Source organism: Nuphar pumila, chromosome 6, assembly GCF_984573655.1.
Source record: "Nuphar pumila chromosome 6, dmNupPumi1.hap1.1, whole genome shotgun sequence".
In the NCBI taxonomy this organism is placed as follows: Eukaryota; Viridiplantae; Streptophyta; class Magnoliopsida; order Nymphaeales; family Nymphaeaceae; genus Nuphar; species Nuphar pumila.
The window spans coordinates 38,327,748-38,343,241 of record NC_143254.1 but is presented as its reverse complement, the minus strand read 5'-3'; positions in this window follow the sequence as shown (position 1 = coordinate 38,343,241).

Below are 15,494 nucleotides of genomic sequence, written 5' to 3'. Positions count from 1 at the left end.
TAAACCTGACCCTCGTTTTTCGAGGTGTTCCCATTCAGGATAAGGGATAATCCTGAGACCCCTCGTAGGAGCAATAATGCTAGCTATGAGAATTCTTTTGCAACACAAGTTTCATCAATCTTTATTGATTTTTCTAAATATTATATCAATTTCTCTTCATTAATTCTCCTTAAATTCTATTTTCTTCCCATTCAGGATAAGGAATAATTCTGAGACCCCTCACAGAAGCAACAAGGCTACCTGTGAGAATTCTTTTCAAAAACAAAATTTTCATAAATTTAGTCGATTTTTCTCCACTTTTATAAATCTTTTCCCCTTTCAGGTTAAGGGATAAACCTGAACCTTGACATTTGAGGTATCCTTTCTCCCATTCAAGATAAGGGATAATCCTGAGATCACTCATAGGAGCAACAATGCTACTGGTGAGAATTCTTTTACAAAATAAATCAATTTCCTTAAATTTTCTCCATTTTTTCTTTCATCAAATTCTATCAACTTCTATCTTCTCAAATTTTATTTTTTCTTTTCTCCGTTCAGGATAAGAGGTCAATCCTGAAAATTGGACTACATACAGCTAACTGTGTTGGTCCATCTAAATCATAAATCATAAATCATAAATTATAAATCTTGTCATATCCCTTCTAAATTCAAGTCTCAGGTCATCTCTTCACAAAATCTTCTTTTTCCCTTTCAGGTTAAGGGATAAGCCTGAGCCTCGACCTTCGAGGTATTCTTTTCCCTTTCAAGTTAAAGGATAAACCTGAATCATTCTTTTATGATTTCCTAAAATTCTTATCAAATGTCTATTCTATTTCCCCTTCAGGATAAGGGATAATCTTGAAACCCCGACAATCATTCATGCTTCGATCTCCAAATATCTTAAGAATGTCGGTCTTCTTCCCGACTCTCGGTTGGGGAAATCTAGTGCTCGTACTGATACATTTCCAAAAAAAATCAGTGCTCTTACTAGTATGCTTTCAAAATTCAGTCCTCGAACTGGTCATTGTAAATTTTCGATCTTAGATCAAACCATTTTTCGGAACTCAGTCCTTGAACATGCCATTTTTTAAAATTTTCAAATTAAAGACCAAGTCCATTTGAGGAACCCAGTCCTCGCACTGGTGTTATCATCGCAAAATTTTTACTTTTGCAAATCAAACAAACCTTTGAAAAAGTTTTTGAAAATAACTCGCCTCCGTTTTAAAATGCAGGATAATTCCGAAGAATGGGACTCGCCTGTCGGTACGAGGTTCAACCGTTCCTGGCGCCTTTACCAAGGGTAATCAAACCAAGGATCAAAAGTGTGCTTAGCTTTGCTCAACTTGTCTAAATCGTGTTCTATTTCCTAAATGCATAAAGAATCAGGCATGTGCTATGAATTTTCTGAAAATGTAGATTTGAAAACATGATGTTTGCTTTAAAGTTTGGAAAATACTTGGAAAATATGTCACTTGGAAAATCGTGAATCATGGTGAAAGAATATTTCTGAAGAAAATGAAAATCGATTTCTGAAGAATTCAAGTGTTTTAGGAAAATCAATTTCTAAGAAATTTCAAATAACTTTGGAAAAACTTGATTTTTCTGAATTCAAACTTTGAAATTGAATATATAACTTAGAAAGTCATGGTTTGAACGTTGAAAATACTTGAAATACCATTTGAAAGCTCAGAGTTTTGAGAAAATCAATTTCTAAGTAAGACATGAGAAATTTTGAGAAAATTGATTTCTCTGAATTGGAATTGAAATTTGCAAATGAATGAAATAAATGAATATGGATTTGAAAGACTTGATTTTGTGGAATTGAGAAAATCCTTTTGTATTTTTGAGAAATGCAGTGCATTTTGAAGTTAGCCTAAGAGTGTAGGCTGAATGTGGCTAATACGAAGATCACAAATCTGGGTCTCATTCGTATTCTGACTACAGCCATAAATACGAATTCCACCGAGTTTGTCAACTCCATAAGACATAGTGCACGTGCCATTCGTGTAGACCATGGTGAATTTGTAATATGTGCATGAATAATGACAAGCATAACAGTTATATATCAAAGTTCAAACTATATGCAATGCAAATCCTAATCTAAGCATAAATTGAAATTCTTATTCCAAAGTTTACATTTAATTTACATCATTAATTGAATTTAAATACAGAAAAATAAAGTCTTCAATATCCCTGCAAAACTAGAAAACTTGTTAGTAAAGATATGTTGGCTTTTCTAGATTTATCCAGTAATATCTAGAAATTACAGGATTTTGCTAGATATAAGCCTTTTTCCATGATTCCTTGAAATAAACATAATGAAATAAGAAATAAAATTGAAGAAATGTGAAAATGGGATTTGAAAATTTCAAAATTGGGGTCAAAATGACCAAAATACCCCTGATAGCAAGACTATGGCCTTGAAATCAGGGTTTTCAGAAAGGTATTTTGTAAAATGCAAGTTTTGAAATTCAAATAAGGATAAATCAAACATAAGATGACATGATATGATTAAAAATATAAAAATTAGGGTTTAGAATTTCGAAATTGAGGTCAAATAACCAAAATGCCCCTGATAGAAAGACTATGGCCTTGAAATCAGGGTTTTTTGAAATAAATTTTGGTAAAAACTTTGAATTTAGGATTGAAATAAACATAAAATTGACCATGAATCATCCTAATATGATTCTAAACATGAACAAACCCTAAAAACATAAACTTATACACGAAAATCAAGAAATATCATGAAAATCATGATTTTAGCAGTGTTTTGGGATCCTACGGGCACCCTGTTTTGCAATTTGATCCATTCAAGCATCAAATGGATTTTAAAATTGATAAAAATCGGCACCTGCACTTTTTATCACCCTAAAATAAGATTGGAATCATAAAAATATATTTTTGACATTATTCCAATTCGAAAATTGCATTAAAACCCTAAAATATGCTATTTTTACCCATGGTCACATACCAGTTTCAGTGTTAGACCTGAATCAGGGGTCAATCCACCTTGAAAATTTCTGTAATTTTACAAAGATAAACCAGACAGAAAAACAAGAATTTCCTTTTTACAGATTGGAAAAATCATCTCTGATGAGGGAGATACCCTTCCAGCAATGTGAACTTAAATATAACGAATCTAAAATTGGTTAAAAACAGGTACTTCTGGTTTAAAATACATAAATAAATAGCATACCTCATCAAAAATTTCTAAAATTTTATCAGTATATATTAGACAGAAAAATAATAAACTTCCTTTTTTACAGATCATGAATTGGATCTACAGTTTGAGATCTATAATTAGCACAAGTTGGATTAGGGTTTTTATAAATCATAACAAGTTTTAAAATATGGATCCAACTTTCTGACAGAGGAAAAATAACAAACAGAGGCAAAAAATTATGAAAATTTTACAGTAAATATTCTACATCAACACAAAGCCACTGCACTTTACGGATTTCAAATCAAATATGGGATGAAAGAAATAACGCATCTGCAAGTTATGATTGAATTTAAACAATGATTTTAATCAACAGAAATCCCGATTTGACTTTGTATTTTATTAACAGAGTTCCCGAATCCCAAAACGTCTGATTTTTTATAGTGGTTCACTGACATATCCGTATACACATATAAAAAAATCAATAATTTACAACAAATATTTCAATATGAACTAACATGCTTTCTACTGATCTGAAATTAAGATATGCAGAAATCTAAGAAACGCTAAAAAAAATGTGATTTATCCATGAAAACCATAAAAATTTATCTAAACAACAAAACAAAATTGATTTTTATGATGAAACACATGTAATAAACATTAATATGCTAAAAAAATAAATAAAACACAGGGAATCCATGGCTGAAATTTCTTTTACCCTTGAAACCATAGATTTAATCCATTTAATCAGATAAATCTCATGTTTTCTTGGTTAAGAATATAAAAAATAATGCAATAAACAATTCTAATGGATTAGAATCATGGAAAACAACATGGAATAGGGTTAGATCATCTTCTTGAATTGAACTTGAGGTTCTTGAGGTTGAATCCATGGTTTAATCCATGAAAGGGGAGGTGCCAATGGTGAAATCAAATATAAAATCATAAAAAACTAATATAAAATAATAAAATAATGTTAAAAAAAACTCACCTTAGGGTTGCAACTTCAATAGAGGAAGAAGAGGTGCTGGAGAGAGGAAGGGACCACGAAAATTTGAGAGAAAACAACCTCTTTTGACCCCTCTAAAGACCCCTTTTTATAGTTTTTCAAAACCCATGTAATTAGAACTAATTAATACCTAACTTTGACCTTTTCAAATTCTATCTAAAACCACCAAGGGAGGATGATTTTTTGTGGTTTTACCTAATTAAACCCTAGAAAGTCCAAATGTGGCAACACCTAGTATGGACCCACATTTGGTTTTTAAAGCTTGAATTTAAAACCTTTAAAAACCAATGGTTTAAAACTTAAATAAAATGGATTTTTAAAATTGATTTTGACTCCTCTAAACCCCTAACCTAACTAGGATAATGACTAACCCTAGTCTAATCTTGACTTCTTCAAATGTGGCGCCACCCCGAGTGGGCCCCACATGAATTTTCAAAAACGATTTTAAAACTTGAAAATGAGAGGTTTTTTAAAAGAGATACAAAAGTAGACTTTGAGATTGAAAGTTTTGAAATGGTACAGAGTCTTGACTGAGTCAGAACTCCTCTGGATATGGCGCCAACTGAGGGGGGCCCACATCAAAGTTTTGAAAATTTGAAATAAAGACTGAAAATAGCTTTAAAAAGGGGTTAAAATCAACAAATAGAATTCAAAGGTTTGAAAATAAAGTCCTAAGCGAACTAAAACTCTGGGCTAGAGTCCTGAAACTTTAAGACTCTGAGATTTGGGGATTTTAAAATCCAAATGAAGAAGTTTTTGAAAGATTTTATCAAAACTGGTAAAACAAGTTAAAAAATGCAGTTAGGGTCAGAGTTCTAACTCAACCGAAACTCTGAAATAGAGTCTTGAATCAATCGAGACTCTGCAAAATGACCTAATTTTCGAAAACAAATAGAAATGAATGAAAATAGAAGTGAAAACAAACTTCAGAATAGACTTCTAACTGGATTAGGGCTCTTGGACAGAGTCCTGATCGAACTGAAATTCTAGATTTTTTTGGTATTTTCTGAAAAACAGATGAAAGAACTTGTGAAACCAGTGAAAACAATAACAAATATTGAAATAAAATAGAGTTTTGATTCAACTGAGACTCCAGGGACAGAGTCCTAATTGAACTAGGACTCTCAGATTTTTGGATTTTTTGAGAAAACAAATGAGAGAATTTTGAAAAACAATTAAAACAGGATAAGATTGAAGTTTTGGTTCAGAGTTCTGATCTGATTAGGACTCTGAGAAAGAGTCCTGATTCGATCAGAACTCTAAGAATTTTTGGTTTTCTGATAAGCAAATGATGAAATTTAGGCAAAGTTTTTGAAAATCAGTGAAAATGGAGTGAGAAAACCAATTTTGGATAGAGTCCTTATTCGATCAGGACTCTGAGGCAGAGTCCTGATTCTATCAAAACTCTGAGATAAAATCATAGAATTTTGAAATTCTTTGATAAAAGTGTAATAGCCTTGATAGATGGAAGGATTTTTGAAAGATTCTCTCAAAATTGAAGTCAGGATCAGAGTCCTGATCCAACTAGGACTCTCTGAACATAGTCCTGTTTTGACTGAAACTCTGAGTTTTTGACTCATTTTGAAAGATTGGGTTTAAAATAGGTACAAATAGTGACAAAAGATAGAGTCCTAATCCGACTGAAACTCTGAAGAAGAGTCCTAATCCGACTGAGATTCTTGATAAAGAGTCCTAATCCGACTGAGATTCTTGAAGAAGAGTCCTAATCTAACTAAGACTCTCGGATTTTGGTCAAAACAGAAGATTTTGAAAGGTTTTCTCTAAAACAGGTATAAAAAATAGTAAAAAGTAGAGTTCTGATCCGACTGGGACTCTGGAAAAAGAGTCCTGATCCAACTAGGACTCTAAGATTTTGGCCAAAATGGAAGAAATGGACAAGGGATATGACCATAACTGGTTTAAAATCAAAATAGAGTTTTGAAAATATTTTAAAAAGATAAAAAGATTGAGTCCTGATCCAACTAAGACTCTGAAATTTTTGAGAAATTTGATAAATGAAGGAATCCAAAAGCGACATCACCTAAATGGGTCTCATCTGAGAATTAAAATCAGTTGAAAATTGAGTTTAAAATGAATCCAGATTGTTTTCTGAGAAAACATTTCAAAATATAAGGTCTTAGGGGTTGGCAAATGATAGAATGTTGATTAAAAACCCAGGTTTTAAAATTGATTTTGGAAGAAAGGTTTTAAAACCCGAATCTGGATTAAATATTTTGAAAACAGGAGTGTTGGATCTCGAAAATGAGATGTAATGACATGCAATGCAATGAAATGGTATGCCGAATGCATGCAATGATATGCAATGACACATGAAATATATAAACACTGGATGAGGGTGAAAATTTAGAGTGTTTACAGATGCCCCTCTTTGCTACTAAGCCGGTTGTAAGTCGAGCTTAGTGACAAAGAAAAACACACCAAATTTGGACTATAAAAATGCCCCAGTTAGAAAAATCTGGCTGGGTGTGAAGGAACTAATTTAGATGATGATGGTAGATATGGAATGGAGAATAAAGAGGAAGATTCACCTCATCGAAATGAGGCTCAAGCTTAGCCCTTAACCTGGATGGGACGAGAAATGAAATACCTCATAAGAATGAGGCTCAGGTTTAACCCCTTGACCTGATCGGGGACGATAGATGAAATCTTCAGATGAAGAAACCATGATGGGACCTTCGAATTTTGCACAATAAATTCGAGAGGGTTTTGCAAAAGAAAGGAAAATGGGGTCCCTAAAGCTTGAAAAGGGATTGATCTTGGGCACCTCATTGCTGAGACTAAATAACTTTTGAAATTGGTGACCTTTTGCGATAAAATGATTGGTGGCTTAACCTCAAGCCGAAATTGGACTGTCTATGGTGGGACACTGGGGACACAGGGAAGTGTGCGAATCTGAGAGCCCAGACACTCAGATTATACCAAAGAAGGGAAGAAATCTTGAAAACTCCTGTTATCAAGTCCTAAAAGGGATAACAACTGATGTCTGGATGCGCCAAAGATGAACCTCAAGCTCTCGCTTCACGCTAGGATTGCTAGAAAATATTGTCAAAATGTTGAAAATTATTGTTGATTTAAAATGATTGAAAGTGATGCACATTGTTTTGAAAATATTCCCTCTTTTCTACCTGAAGTATTACCTCCGATTGGGCTTAACTCTGTGGAATCAAGATTCAAATTCTAACTGCTTGCGATTGACTTTCTTTCAAGGAAGCTATCAATTTCCTTGATATGAGCAGAAAAGAGAGTATTCTTGATATTGTGAAAGCAGTTGGTGAAAGAATATTGATAATAGAATTTCACATAATTAAAGAAGATTCTTGATAGATTTGGTAGTTTGATATCCTGGGATTCTTTTCTCATGATGATCTTTCTGCACTCTTTTGGGCTCTCTTGGGCTTCGGGAGAGTTTATTACATCATCCTTCATTTTGGAGATGTCCTGACTTTCTCTCTCTCTTTTTTTTTTGGAAGGGTACGTCACAAACTCCTTCATCTCAGAGATGTTCTGATCCTTCTTTCTCTTAGGGATTATATTCACAGTTATTGACTCATTGGCTGGAAATCTCTTGATGATAGCATAAATTAAATATCCTTTAGGGTTTATCGAGAGGTTCATCGCATCTGCCTTCATCTCGGCAGTTTTTTGGACTTTCCTTGGAATGATTCGTCACAAACTTCGTCATCTTGGAGATGATTCAAATCTTCTTTGGCCCCAGGGATCTAACTCGCATAATTCATCTTCATCTTGACTATAATTGAGAGATCTCTTTTGCAGATATTTAATTGCAGCTTAGGTAATTGAGGAGATATGGAAATTGAATGGATTTTTCTGTATCACCTAGGATAGTTTGACTGCTTTATTTTCCAAAAATGATCTTTAAAAATGTGTCATTGACTGCGATCAATATCGATCACTTATGGCTCTGCAACAACATTGAATTTCCTTTGCTGACCATATCAAGGATTTATTCTTCATCCTTTTGGTTGGCCAATTGAAAGATCTTGAATTTTGAATCCTTCTTCGTGAAAGCTTTGTCCTTTCGAAAATAATACTGAAGGTATTCTGAGGTAATTCTTTTGTGTAATAAAGATTTTGAAATCAAAAAATATTTAATGACAAATTGGCAAATTTTTCTTGAAATCCTTTGTGGAAGTGAGCATTTGGAGCACGACTCAACGCATCCATGGCAGAAATTTTCTTTTTCTTTCCCCAAAGGAGAAGATTCAGAATTTGGAAATAGAAATTACTCCTCTCTTTCCCGAAGAGGAGGTGTTTGCAAAATGAACTTTCGAAGAGAAATTAAGCTTTCGTCAAAACTTCCTAACATTAGGCTTCTCTTATGGAAAGGGGGCCGGTAATGGTGAGGTTGGTGAATTGGTCATGAAGGAACGAGTCCATCACACTCTCCCTGAAAAGAGGGTCCTTCATGATGAAATGGCCTAGTATGAATTTGTGATCACAAGGAAAGCGAACTTTCGTCGAAGCTCTCCCTGAACTAAGGGTTCCTTGTATGAAATTGGAAATTTGTTTTGAAAATGGTTCACATAGACACAAGTCCCTTCAAACTCTCCTTGAAAAGGGGCTAGGTGAACAAAGGATAATATGCGAAAAGAACGAGCTCCCTTGAACTCTCCCTGTATAAAGGGTCTCTCGCAAGAGGAAACAATTGAAATTGGTATTGGGTGACCAAAAGGGTCGAAATTTGAAGTTGAAATTTTGAAAATTTGAAATTTTGAAATTTGAAATTGAAAATTGGAAGTTTGGAATTTGGAAATTGATATTTGGAAATTGGAAATTGATTGACCCGTAGGTCGAAATTGAAAATTTGGAAATTGGAAATTGATTGACCTGAAGGTCGAAATTGGAAATTTGGAATTCGATAATTGAAAATTGGAAATTGATTGACCTGAATGTCGAAATTGAATTCTGATGGATGATCAGCACGAAGACTGAACCCAAGAGGTCGACTGACATGACCAACCAGTGAGACACTAACACGAGTGTTCAATTTTTGAAAGACTATCAGTACGAATACCGGGTTTTGAAAATGTGTCAGTATAGACATTGGATTTTGAGAATTTACCAGTTCGAGTACTGGATTTTAAAAGATCACCAGTACGAGCACTGGATTTTTTTAAAAGATCACCAGTACGAGCACCGGGTTTCAAAAGATTACCAGTATGAACACTGGATTTTGAAAGATCGTCAGTACGAGTACTGAGTTTTAAAAGGATACCAGTACGAGCACCGGATTTTAAAAGAGTACCAGTACGAGCACCGGATTTTAAAAGATTACCAATACGAGCAATGAATTTTAGAAAGATTATTAATACAAATACAAGATTTGGAAAAGCAACCAAAGCGAGATTTGATTTTATAGAAGGACCAATTTGAAAATTTGATTTAACTGGACCGGTGTAAAACTAGGTTCGGTCGGAAGTTTTGAATCAGAATTCAAATCTTCAAGGAAAGACTAGATGAATTGGATTTTGAAAGAGAATTCGGGTCGGAACTCAGATTTTCTAGACCAATTTACAGGATAGTTTGAGTAGAAGTTCAAACCTTTATAGGAACACTAAGCGAATTGGATTTGGAAGAAAATTTAAGTCGGAACTTTGATTTTTCTAGACCAATTCTGAATTGGATTTGGAAGAAGCTTCGAAAATGAACTCGAATCTTCTAGACCAATTCTAGAATCTGGATAAAAGAAAATTAGATGAACTGGATTTGGAAGAAAATTTGAGTCGGGACTCAAATTTTCTAGACCAATTCTGAATTGGATTTGGAAGAAGATTCGAATCGGAACTTGAATCTTCTAGACCAATTCTAAAATTTGGAGGAAAGAAAATTAGATGAACTGGATTTGGAAGAAAATTTGAGTCGGGACTCAGATCTTCTAGACCAAATCTGAATTGGATTTGGAAGAAGATTCGAATCGGAACTTGAATCTTCTACACCAATTCAAGACATTTGAAGGAAAGAAAAGTTGATCAGTGTAAAGATGACATTTGGGACTAGTTCTACTAGTACGAGCATCAGATTTTGGAAGAGTACCAGCACGAGCACTGGATTTTTAAAAAGAAAGTACCAGTATAAACACTGGGTTTTTAAAGATTACCAGCATGAACACTGGATTTTGAAAATCTTATCCAATTGATTCTAATAAGAGATTTTCAATCTGCATCGTCACGATGACTTAGACAACTGTCGGGGTCTCAGGATTTATTCTTTATCCTGAATGGGTAGCTCAGGTTTATCCCTTAACCTGAAGGAGAAGTGAATTCAATACATGTGGATGCAAATGAATGTGAATGAATGCATGCAAATGTAAATATGAATGCAAATGTATGTAAATGAATGCAAAATAATATAAATGGATGCACATGCATGCAAAATGAGAGATTTATTTGATCATGCCTGCATACAGGATGTTTTGAAGACAATTTTCAAAATAATGCCCCAGTATAACTAGGGAGTGAAAGGTTGGATGAAAGGATAAGTAATTGATATTTGAAGAATGCTTTCTGACTTTTGATTGATTCTGGAGGGACTTTGAAGGGGTCATTCCTTGTGAGAGATATCTTGCAAGAGAAACAAGGCAAATTGATGTTTTATTGATGTACTAAAAAAATAAACTCATATAAGAATTGGGGCTACATCTTCTTTTCAAAATGACAATTAAGATGGAAAGGATTTAAGCATTAGTATCATCATTCTTCTTTGGGTTCAGGTAAGATAGCTGATTGATCTTCTGACTCAGCCCTTACAAGCAATCCTTTGTCGATGCAATCTTGCACTATTGTTCTTGAAGTCAAAGCAATGTTCTATGTCATGCCTCAATGCTCGATGATATTTGCATAGTTTATTCTTCCATTTCCCCAAAGTGACAGCATGATCGACAACCTTTGAAAGTCTGACCATATTTTTTGCTAACATATACTCGAGCATGCTCTCGAGTGTCTGATCTAATGGGGTGAATTGGCGATCACATCTCCAACCTTCATGTTTTGGCTTCTTTTGAGTGTTTGCCTTCGGCTGGGAGTAGGATTGAAGGGATTTGGCCAGGATAGCCGGCTGGTTTGCTGTTTTGTTTTCCCCTAAAATATTCTTGTCAACGCAATCCTAGACAATATTTTTGAGGATGAAACAATTTTCTGTGTCGTGTCCTATTGCACGATGAAACTTGTAAAATTGTTCTTTGAACCTACCCATGATTGTCGGGGGATCAATGGCTTTTGGTAAATGAATCATGACTTTTGCGAGCAAATTTTCTAGAATAGTGAAGATTCGATCAGTGCTCCAGTCTTTGTGTTTTGGCCTCTCCTGATCTTTCTCTTTATGTTGAGGACTAGATTGAAGAGGATTATCATTGTTAGAGATCTTTTCTTTTTGGTCCTCAGATCCTTCTGAATGGTCGTCATGATTTTTCTGGTTACCCTTGCTATTGTTGCCAGAAGGAGTGAAGTATGCCTTTGAAGGTCTGACCATATCTTTTGTGAGCATGTATTCCAAGAAACTCTCAAGCATTTGATCCAATGGGGCCATCTTACGGTCCTAGTTTCGATTGTCATGTTGTACCTCTTGTTGAGTGCTTGAGTTCTGCTGAGACTTGGCCGAGACAACTGGTTGGCATTCTTTCTTATCCTCAACGAAGAAATTCTTATCGATATAGTCTTGGACGATGTTCTTAAAGATGAAACAATGTTCAATATCGTGCCCCGTTGTTCGGTGGAATTTGCATAATCGATCTTTCCATTTGCCTTTTGCGACAAGCGGATTATCAGTCTTTGGGAGTTTAACCATTTCCTTGACCAACATGTATTCAAGGATCTTTTCGAGAGGCTGATCTAGAGGAGTAAATTCATGATCGTAACCCCAATCGTCACGTTTTTTCTTCTCTTTCTCTTGACTCAATTTTTCACTCTGCTTTGAAGATTTTTCTTTCTGATTTGTATGATTGCCTTTGTTATCTTTGCAATCATTGCAGTTGGCATTGACAAAGAAGGTGAAATTTGTCTTCTTTTTTGAATCTTGATTATTCCTGACGGAGGTGATGCCCTCATAGAGGTCTTTGCTCGTGAAGACCTTTTTGCCCTTGTCATGGTCTTGCAAATCTTTAATCACCTCAGACATTTTCTTCAACTGTACTTGGACTGGATTAACTCCGTCTGTGTATAAATGTTTAGTTATACACTGTCGGTCCCAAGCCCGGATAAAGGAGGCGGGTTGCGGTAGGCCTGTGACAGCCAATATAAAAACTTAGTCATACCCTATGAATATGAACCAATATGAGAATTTCGTTGGGGCGTTCCCTACTGAGCGACGCGCTGTACTCTATAGGCCCGGAGGCAGTGATAAATGGGCAAGGGTTGCTAGGTCGTCGCCCAGAAGCGACGCGTCACACCGGCGCCCGGGTGTGGTGTCAAATAGGCAAGGGTTCCCTCACTTTGTTGGACGGGTGGGGGTAAAGAAGTTAGTCCAAGACTATAAAATTAGGTTAGCCACTTGGAACATAGGATCTTTAACTGGTAAGTTGGTAGAGTTAGTAGATGTTATGTGTAGGAGAAAGATTGATATTTTATGTCTACAAGAGACTAAATGGGTAGGTGAGAAAGCAAAAGTGATAGAACCTTGGGGATATAAGATTTGGTATACAAGAATAAATAGGAACAGGAATGGAGTAGGGATTGTTATGAGTCATGAGTTTATAGATAATGTAGTTGAGGTCCGTAGGAAGGGTGATAGGATTTTACTTATTAAATTAGTATTAGGTACAAATATTATTAATATTATTAATATTATTAGTGTTTATGCACCTCAAGTAGGTTTAGATGATTCCATTAAGCGTCAATTTTGAGAAGATTTAGATAGAGTAGTACAAGGGATATCTTATGGAGAAAGGCTTTTCATCGGCAGTGACCTTAATGGGCATGTAGGCATTAGTAGGGATGGATTTGAGAGTATCCATGGAGGCTATGGTATAGGAGAAAGAAACGAAAGTGGAGAAAGGATTTTAGATTTTGGTTTGTCCTATGATATGATCTTAGCAAACACTTGGTTTAGGAAGAGGGAGTCTCACCTAGTAACATTTAAAAGTGAGGTTAATACGAGTCAAATAGATTTTTTCCTACTTAGAAAGACAGATAGGAGTTGTTGCATCGATTGTAAGGTTATACCGGGAGAAAGTGTAGCTACACAACATAGAGTCTTAATTTTAGATCTTAGAATTAGACAATACCGCAAAAGGGATAGACATATGATAGATCCTAGAACTAAGTGGTGGGCACTGAAAGAAGCTAAACAAGGAATGTTTGTAGAGCGGGTAGTTAAGGAAGTTGATTGGTGTCTCGAGGAGGATTCAGAATCTATGTGGAATAAGATAGCGGGTGACATGAAAAAGGTGGCTAAGGAGGTATTGGGTGAGTCTAAAGGCGGTGCACCGCTAGGTAAGGATACATCGTGGTGGAACGAGGATGTCAAATTAGCTATTAAGGTTAAAAGAGAGTGTTATAGAAATCTAAGTAAAAATCGTGATAATGAGAATTTGGAGAAGTATATGATAGCAAATAAGGAAGCTAAAAAAGTAGTTCGGAACGCAAGGGATAAGGTATATAAGGAGGTTTATGACAAGTTGAATACCAAAGAGGGTGAGAAGGATATTTATAGGCTTGCAAAGATGAGAGATAGGAAATCGAGGGATCTGGGTATGGTTAGATGTATCAAAGATGAAACGCAAAGGGTTGTAGTCAAAGATGAGGAGATTATAGAGAGATGGAAAGATTATTTTGATAAGCTATTTAATGAAAGTCATGCTCAGGATCTTGGAGACTTTTCAATTCCTTTTCATGAGATGAATCGTGACTTCATGCGCAAGATTCAAAAGAAAGAAATTGCAGAGGCTTTGATGAAAATGAAATCAAGAAGGGCAGTTGGCCCAGATGGTATACCTATCGAGGCTTGGAAATGCTTGGGAGAAAGAGGTTTAGAATGGTTGACAAATCTTTTTAACAAGATTTGGCGGACAAATAAGATGCCTAATGAGTGGATGAAGAGCACTTTGGTGCCTCTATATAAGAATAAGGGTGATATACAAGATTGCACAAACTATCGTGGTATAAAACTCATGAGTCATACTATGAAACTTTGGGAGAGGGTGATTGAGTCTAGGTTGAGGAAGATTGTCATGATATCGGAGAATCAATTTGGTTTTATGCCTGGAAGATCAACTATGGAAGCTATACATCTTCTTAGACAACTTATTGAGAGAAATAGAGAGAGGAACAAAGATTTGCATTTGGTTTTTATTGATTTGGAGAAGGCTTACGATAGAGTACCTAGGGACGTTCTCTGGTGGACAATGATGAAGAAAGGTGTTTCTCTCAAGTACATTAGTATAATTAAAGATATGTATGAAAGAGTAGTAACCAATGTCCGCACTTGTGGAGGGGTGACAACCAATTTTCCTATAACGGTTGGGTTACATCAAGGATCTGCTTTAAGCCCTTTCCTATTTGCTATAGTGATGGATGAGCTTACGAGATCAATTCAAGAAAATGTGCCGTGGTGTATGTTGTTTGCTGATGATATTGTTGTGATTGATGAGTCTAGAGTTGGGGTTAATGCTAAGTTAGAATTATGGAGACAGACATTGGAAGCAAGAGGTTTTAAGTTGAGTAAGAGTAAGACAGAATACATGGAATGTCGATTTAGTAAGCAACAAAGTAGTGATGGGAGTGTAGTGAAGCTTGGTGAGCACGAAATACCGGTGGATGATTCTTTCAAATATTTGGGATCTATCATTCAAAAGTATGGAGAAATTGATGAAGATGTAAATCATAGGATAAAGGTTGGGTGGATGAAATGGAAGAGTGCAACTGGAGTGTTGTGCGATCGTAGAATGCCATTGCGGTTGAAGGGAAAGTTTTATAGGACGACTATTAGGCTCGCTTTACTATATAGTACGGAATGTTGGGCTGCCAAGCGACATCATATTCAAAAAATGAGTGTAGTTGAGATGCGTATGCTGAGATGGATGTGTGGAAATACAATAAAAGATAAGATTTGGAACGAGGAGATACGTAAGAAGGTAGGTGTTTACGGTGGTTTGGACATATTCGACGAAGGCCTAATGATGCTCTAGTTAGAAGGATGGAGAAATGGGAAAATATATTAGTTAAAAGAGGTCGGGGTAGGCCTAGGAAGACATGGATGGAGGTGATAAGAAAGGATATGAATGCTTTGAACCTCACCGAGGACATGGCATTGGATAGAAATGAATGGAGGAGAAGGATTCATGTGGAAGACCCATAATGATTTTCTTTGTTG